Source organism: Oncorhynchus mykiss, chromosome 19 (assembly GCF_057628025.1).
Source record: "Oncorhynchus mykiss isolate SJ-2025 chromosome 19, ASM5762802v1, whole genome shotgun sequence".
Classification (NCBI taxonomy): Eukaryota; Metazoa; Chordata; class Actinopteri; order Salmoniformes; family Salmonidae; genus Oncorhynchus; species Oncorhynchus mykiss.
Genome location: NC_143040.1, coordinates 56,359,621 through 56,366,353, shown reverse-complemented (window position 1 = coordinate 56,366,353; position 6,733 = coordinate 56,359,621).

The following is a 6,733-nucleotide window of genomic DNA, read 5'->3' as shown; positions in this document are numbered from 1 at the left end:
TGCAAAATTCTTCAATCTCTGTCAAGTTGATTGTTGATCATTGCTAGACTGCCAGGTCTTGCCATAGATTTCCAAGCTGATTTAAGTCAAAACTGTAACTAGGCCACTCAGGAACATTCAATGTCGTCTTGGTAAGTAACTCCAGTGTAGATTAGGCCTTGTGTTTCAGGTTAATGTCCTGCTGAAAGGTGATTTAGTCTCCCAGTGTCTGTTGGAAAGCAGACTGAACCAGGTTTTGCTCTAGCATTTTGATGTGCTTATAACTGTATTCTGTTTCTTTTCATGCTAAAAAAAAACCTCCTTAGTCCTTGCCGATGACAAGTATACCCATAACGTGATGCAGCCACCCCCATGCTTGAAAATATGAAGAGCGGTACTAAGTGATGGGTTGTTTTGGATTTCCCGAAACATAACAATTTAAATTCAGGATAAAAAGCTTGTTTCTTTGCCACACTTTTTGCAGCATTGCTTAAGTGCCTTGTTGCAAACAGGATGCATGTTTTGGAATATTTTTATACTGTACAGGCTTCCTTCTTTTCACTCTGTAAATTAGGTTAGTATTGTGGAGTAACTACAATGTTGTTGATCCATCCTCAGTTCTCATATTACAACCATTAAACTGTAACTGGTGAAATCTCTGAGCAGTTTCCTTCCTCTCCAGTGACTGAGTTAGGAAAGACGCCTGTATCTTTGTAGTTACTGCTTGTATTGATAGCCCTAACCCACCATCCAAAGGATAATTAATAACTTCACCATGCTCAAAGAGATATTCAGCAACTTATTTTTTGACCAATTGGTGCTCTTCTTTGCTAGGCATTGAAAACACCTCATTGGTCTTTGCGGTTGAATCTGTGCTTGAAAATCCCTACTTGATTGAGGGACATTAAAGATAATTGTATGTATGGGATACAGATATGGGACAGTCTTTAAAAAAAGAATTTGAACTACTATTATTGAACATGGAATGAGTCCATGCAACTTATTATGTGATTTGTTAAGCACATTTTTACTCCTGAACTTATTTAGGCTTGCCATAAATAACAAAGAGGTTGAATACTTCCTGACTCAGGACATTTTAGCATCACATTTTTTATACATTTCTAAAATGTTCTACAAACAATGTTCCACGTTTGACATGATGGATTATTGTGTATATATCAGTCACACAAAATCTCAATTGAATAAATGTTAAATTCAGGCTGTAACCCAACAACATTTGGAAAAAGTAAAGGTGTGTGAATACTGTACTTAGCACAGTACTTGGCACTGTACATAGCAATCATTGGTGGTGAAAGACATCAGGCCCCATTGTGACACATACACTTGGTAAAACATATGACAATGTACGGTATCGAGTTAACACGTAACAAAATTGGTATTGCTACATAGGTAAACTGCTAAGATCCAATCTCATGCTAATAAAGAAGGAGCGCATTAAAATAATCAACCATTTCGACGTGTACTTATGCTGCAGGCACCAGGCAGGCATGGTTAAGATATGAGAATTGTATAAGAACCATGAGGCTCCATGGCAGGCATGCATGGTTAAGATATGAGAATTGTATAAGAACCATGAGGCTCCATGGCATGCATGGTTAAGATATGAGAATTGTATAAGAACCATGAGGCTCCATGGCAGCCATGCATGGTTAAGATATGAGAATTGTATAAGAACCATGAGGCTCCATGGCAGGCATGCACATGGCCCAGGCTGACCTAATACTCACAGACGACTACAGAACCACACACTCCGACCACTTGAAATCAGCATAGGGACCAGGGCGGATGGACAAGTGTTCGGCTGGCCAACCATAAAACAGCTTCACATGCATTCGTAAATTTAATCAGTTCTTTCAGCACATCATCTTCACTATTGTGTATTTGTAATTTCTTGAAGGGGGAATGACATTCTTCAGTAGACTTACCAGCCATTCTGCTAAATTCTAATTAAAATAAATGATCTGGAAACACTTGAAGAATGTGCCACTCTTGCTCAAAATGTCAGAATAATAAACCACCTACATTATATTTTTTAAAACATACCAATATATATATCTTGGAAATTACAAGGAAAATAAATAACATAGACTTTTGATCGACAGAATGCATTTGAATGTTCAAAAGGTGAGTACTGAATTGTATTGTGTCAAAAAAAATGAAATAAGCATTGAATGGGCAACATTGTGAACTAGTTCAGTGCTCCAGGCCCCTCCTAGGCCTTCACAAAGCTACACTTTTTAGCTAGCAAACAGCTTCTTCCCAATCCACTGTTGCCAAGGCAATGGCCAGCTGCAAGTCTGTGGCTTGTTTGTTTATAGGGGCAGAGTTGAAGAGCAGTTCAATGAAGGCAGGCAATGGGATGTTGGGGATGAGATCTGTGTGTGTGTGTGTCACTGGTGTACCACACACCCCAGCAGCCCCTGCAAGGTTAGGGGGCCCATGGGCCATAATTATTTTTGGGGGGGATGGGGGTTGGAGGCCCCCTGAAGTACGTCACTGGTGTGTGTGTGTATGTGTGCATGTGTGTGGAGGGGATTCCAATCATTTGCATAGGTTATGTTTGTATGACGGATGTATATACGGATGTATATATCTTAGCCTCTACTCCTCCTCTACACACACACACACTAGATGAGGAGACTGGAACTAACACTGAATAGAGAGGTCCGGCAAAGTAAATGAAGAAGAACCTAAGCGTTTCTGCAAATTTGACATTTGATAATCTCCTCAGCCAATAGCATGGAAGAGTCTTAAAACTAGAGGCACAGGAGGCCAAGGAGCCAAAGAGGACCACCCACTTTCTTTTCAATTATCATCTTGCAGCAACCTGTCTCCTCTCCAGCATTCACCAAAAGACACTGCTCTCCAAAGGGAATTGCAATTAGACACCCATTGTCCCCATAATAAGCTTCCAGACTGTAGTTTACAATCCCCAGCCTGAAGACCATGTGACCCTAGGGACAAACAGGATAACACACAAAATCCCCATGTTCCTTTTCTCTCCCCTCCTGAAGAACGACTGTTAGGGCCTCATGCCATTCAACACAGTCATCTACCCAACACACATATTTGTTGGTTTGTCTGCCAGCGCAAGATGCACAGTGACACTTCAAGGACAATTCATGTACGGTGATCTGAGTGTTGATAATGGTTCTATAGATACTTTGCAAAAATAGTTGAAAGTATTTTTGAGAGGGAAAAACAATATATTGAATCTATCAACATATAAAGTCTACCTAGTATCTTGTCATTAACTTATATCCTTTACACATTGGTTGATATGACCAACAATGACAGTAGAAAGGCCATGGGCCGCCAATTAGGGTAGGAACTACACGGGACAAAAGGTATGTTTCAGACGTCAGACATGTTGGGACAAAAGGTATGTTTCAGACGTCAGACATGTTGTGACAAAAGGTATGTTTCAGACGTCAGACATGTTGTGACATAAGGTATGTTTCAGACATCAGACATGTTGTGACATAAGGTATGTTTCAGATGGCAGACATGTTGTGACATAAGGTATGTTTCAGACATCAGACATGTTGGGACAAAAGGTATGTTTCAGACATCAGACATGTTGTGACATAAGGTATGTTTCAGACGCCATGCAGACATATTGGGACAAAAAGTATGTTTCAGACGTCAGACATGTTGTGACATAAGGTATGTTTCAGATGTCAGACATGTTGTGACATAAGGTATGTTTCAGATGTCAGACATATTGGGACAAAAAGTATGTTTCAGACGTCAGACATGTTGTGACATAAGGTATGTTTCAGACGCCATGCAGACATATTGGGACAAAAAGTATGTTTCAGACGTCAGACATGTTGTGACATAAGGTATGTTTCAGATGTCAGACATGTTGTGACATAAGGTATGTTTCAGATGGCAGACATGTTGTGACATAAGGTATGTTTCAGATGGCAGACATGTTGTGACATAAGGTATGTTTCAGACGTCAGACATGTTGTGACGTAAGGTATGTTTCAGACGGCAGACATGTTGTGACTTAAGGTATGTTTCAGACGTCAGACATGTTGTGACATAAAGTATGTTTCAGATGGCAGACATGTTGTGACATAAGGTATGTTTCAGACGCCATGCAGACATATTGGGACAAAAAGTATGTTTCAGACGGCTATCATATTGGTGTGTGAATGCTGCTGGAGTGTTTATTGCCTTGCTTTAACCAGCTGGCCATATGAAAGGCAGAAAGGATACATTGACTCCACCACACAGGGGGTAGTGAAAGGGAAATTGAACTATGTTTTAACTCCCTCTCCACAATGCACCACATCCAATCAAAGAATCACCCAAATCCATTTTGTCCTGTTGTGGGTGGATGGACAGGGACAGGGAGGGGGCGAGGCTGAGGCGCACCAGCACCCCTCCACCCCTCCACCCCACCCCTCTAAATGTCCTGTCCAGCCGGCCAGGCGGCCACACTTCACAGCTAATTACCAGACAGATACACTGGCCAGTCATAATCAGCAGGACAGAGTTATAACTGCCCTAATCAGGTATAATCCCTGTTTTGTGTTACTACAACCCCCTCCCTCCCCTGCCTCCTCCCAAAGACTGCTTACCATTTCTATCTGTATTGATTAAGGACGGGGGGGGGGGGGGGGGGCATCATTTGGGTGTTTGTCTGTCAATACTTGTAAATCTATGGCCAGTCTACGGAGGAGGTTCAGTACTGTTGTGCTAAAGCTTCTGTGACAGACAGGCTTGTTTTCTATACATTCAACGTTATTATCTGTAATATATTTTCATCACTGACAAGAATACTGATCATGTAATGCAATGTCATATAATAGAGTTATGGATCATAATCACTGTAAGCGGCAACTAAAATGTGTATATTCCATATTAACAGACTCCTCTCTCTTGGGAACTTAGAGTAGACATATCAAAGTTAAATGCTTTCAGTCTCAACATCAGTCATGTGGCATTTACACAGTTCTTGAGATAGGGGGTAGCACATGGAATGTGGAAGTCTCATAATCTCAAATGCACCCATTTGTAAAATGAAAACAATGTCTGGCTTATTACCCAATGCTTTTAGGAAAGTCTACTTTATGACTTTTAATGCCTCTTATTTTTTATTAAAACCAGCGTAGTGTTAATTACTAATGTACAAACGCTCCAAAATGGGGTGGCACAAAAAGATCCAGCATTGTGACGCACACATTTGTCTGAAGTGATCATTCAGAGAAGAATGTGTACTTTGTAACAAAAGCCCATTTTATGAGCCATTGTGACAACCTGGAATTAATGTCAATGTAATAGTCCGGTGGCCATTTGATTAATTGTTCAGCAGTCTTATGGCTTGAGGGTAAAAGCTGTTAAGGAGCCTTTTGGTCCTAGACTTGGTGCTCTGGCACCACTTGCCGTGCGGTAGCAGAGAAAACAGTCTATGACTAGGGTGACTGTAGTCTCTGACAATTTTATGGCCTACCATATAGATCCTGGATTGCAGGAAGCTTGGCCCCAGTGATGTACTGGGCAGTACGCACTACCCTCTGTAGTGCTTAACGGTCAGATGCCGACCAGTTGCCATACCACGCAGTGATGCAACCGGTCAGGATGCTCTCGATGGTGCAGCTGTAGAACTTTATGAGGATCTGGGGACCCATGCCAAATCTTTTTAGTCTCCTGAGGGGGAAAAGGTTTCGTCATGCCTTCTTCATGACTGTCTTGGTGTGTTTGGACCTGTTGGTGATGTGGACACCAAGGAACTTGAAACTCTCGACCCGCTCCACTACAGCCCTGTTGACGTTAATGGGGGCCCGTCTTTTCCTGTAGTCCACGATCAGCTCCTTTGTCTTGCTCACATTGAGGGTGAGGTTGTTGGCCTGGCACCACACTGCTAGTTCTCTGACCTCCTCCCTATAGGCTGTCTCATCATTGTCGGTGATCAGGCCTACCACTATTGTCAGCAAACGTAATAATGGTGTTGGAGTCGTGTTTCGCCACGCAGTCGTGGATGAACAGGGAGTACAGGAGGGACTAAGTACACACCCATGAGGGGCCCCAGTGTTGAGGATCAGCGTGGCAGACGTATTGTTGTCTACCCTTACCACCTAGGGTCGGCCCGTCAGGAAGTCCAGGATCCAGTTGCAGAGGGAGGTGTTTAGTCCCAGGGTCCTTAGCTTAGTGATGAGCTCCGTGTTCACTATGGTGTTGAACGCTGATCTGTAGTCAATGAACAGCATTCTCACATAGGTGTTCCTTTTGTCCAAGTGGGAAAGGGCAGTGTGGAGTGCGATTGAGATTGCGTCATTTACGGAGCTGTTGGGGCAGTATGCGAATTGGAGTGGGTCTAGGGTATCTGGGAGGATGCTGTTGATGTGAGCCATGGCCATTCTTTCAAAGCACTTCATGCATACCGACGTGAGTGCTACGGGGTGGTAATTATTTAGGCAGGTTACCTTCGTTTCCTTGGGCACAGGGACTATGGTGGTCTGTTAGAAACATGTAGGCATTACAGACTCAGTCAGGGAGAGGTTGAAAATGTCATAGAAGACACTTACCAGTTGGTAGTCCATCTGGACCCGCGGCTTTGTGAATGTTGACCTGTATAAAGGTCTTGCTCACATCGGCTACCGAGAGCGTTATCACACAGTCTTCCAGAACAGCTGGTGCTCTCGTGCATGCTTCAGTGTTGCTTGCATCGAAGCGATCATAAAACGAATTAAGCTCGTCTGGTAGGCTCGCGTCACTGGGC